Raw genomic sequence first — 1,665 nt, 5'->3', positions numbered from 1 at the left:
TGTTGCTGAATGAAGGGGACTTCTATAAGCTTACAGAGTAATGAAATAGGAGATGTGACATTTTGGCTATAAAATAAGAGGGTAATTAATATTCTGTGATGACTAGATTCTTTTAAAGAAATATTTTGAGGATAAATGTACAAAACTTTTAAAAATCCCTAAAATAAACAGAATAGTTCTTAAAAATTTGAGCATTTGTTGATTTTTATCCATTAATTATATTCACTATGGGGAGACCATTTTAAAGAAATCTTATAGATGATCCTTTTAAATAGAGAAAATTGGTCTCTAATTCAGCTTCTTGATAACTCATGTATGATGAAATGGATTTGCAATTGTGGTCCTTAGACCAAACTCAGTACTAGAACAACTGAAGTAATAGGTATTAAATCAAAGAGTGGCTCTGGCAGAACAGGTTTCTAGAACACTGGAAAGTATAGAGCAGGGACGCCTGGGTTCACCCTGCTCTCCCTTGCTGGCCTTTAGTGGTGCAGGAGTAAAGTCAAAGACAAAAAGAGCCTGACATCAATACTTCCTTAGTTATAAGTACAAAGGTTGATTACGTTTTTCCTGAATAGGCCCTGAGTGTGATGGAACTTATGGTGCTAGAAGGGTTGAGCTTTCCACACTTGACAAGACCTTACATTGAGTGGGCAGTTGTGCTGGAAGGATGTTCACCCATATAGGAACTCTGAGGGCAAAGGGAAATACTCATGTGTGGCCATCTTGCTTCCACCAGGATTTTCCTTTGCTAGTGAGTTAGGAGCTTAATGTAATTAATAATCTACAGCCCACCATATTTCCACATAGGTAAGGAGGCTCTATAAAGTGGTGAATACCAAGGACAGCCATATCTCTCAGTCAAGCATCTCTGGCAAGACTTCAGGGATAAGGACTCTTGAAATTATGAGTGACAGAAAGCTAAGTCAAACTTCATTAAGTAAATATTATTTACTCACAGATATACAAAGGGGTGGTTCAAATTTGGCCGGTTCAGGGTTCAAAGAATATTGCCAGGACACTGTTGCTTTTGTTTTTTTGTTTTTTGTTTTTTTTCATTTAATTCTCACAACGAGCTTTATTTTATAAAGAAAAAGAACATCAAAGTCTTCAAGGGCCTGCACACAGCTCCCACTGCAAGCGCACGTGGAAACAAGGTGCTCCCTCCTGCAGCTTCTGGTGATGTCCGGCTACAAACCATTCTTAGCGCCCACTGTTCTGAGCACTGAGCGTAGAAATAGCCGCTTCCTCTCCGCCCCAACGTCACAGGTGCAGCAGGGCTGCCGCACCCGTGGTGCCGGCAAGTCCAGCATCTGCAGGGCAGTGTGTTGCTTTTGTTTTAATCATTTGCTTTGCTTTTCTCTGGCTCAGGCACGCTCTCCCTGAATTACAGCAAAGATGGCTCTGAGAGTGCTTGACTTACATGGGGGCTGTGAAAAACCGTAATTTTAGCAAGGAGGAGTCCTTGCACCCATAGCCAACTCTGATAAAGTTCTCTGGTGCTGAATCAAGCTCTGTGAGCCTGAGTCATATGCCCAACCCTCATGCCCGGTGAGGTGGGACTAGGTAACTGACAGCCTCACCAGGTCTGGGAGATGCAGGTACTGAATGGAAAAGGGCTTACTTCCATTAGAGGAAGTAGAGGAAGTGGTTTCTCTCTAGTGT

At 42.0% G+C, this 1,665-nt stretch overlaps 1 non-coding gene across 1 annotated transcript; it reads right to left on the bottom strand.

The window, feature by feature from the left end:
- Positions 1 to 1,180: 1,180 nt before the first annotated feature.
- LOC112406713 (small nucleolar RNA SNORA43) lies at positions 1,181 to 1,314 on the bottom strand. Its single transcript, XR_003004612.1, has one exon. It is a non-coding gene; the product is annotated as a small nucleolar RNA SNORA43 (small nucleolar RNA).
- Positions 1,315 to 1,665: the final 351 nt, after the last annotated feature.

This window comes from Neophocaena asiaeorientalis, unplaced genomic scaffold (genome assembly GCF_003031525.2).
Source record: "Neophocaena asiaeorientalis asiaeorientalis breed wild unplaced genomic scaffold, Neophocaena_asiaeorientalis_V1.1 scaffold59, whole genome shotgun sequence".
NCBI classification, from domain to species: domain Eukaryota; kingdom Metazoa; phylum Chordata; class Mammalia; order Artiodactyla; family Phocoenidae; genus Neophocaena; species Neophocaena asiaeorientalis.
The sequence above is the reverse complement of the archived record's forward strand: the minus strand, read 5'-3'. Positions and strand labels throughout refer to the sequence as shown.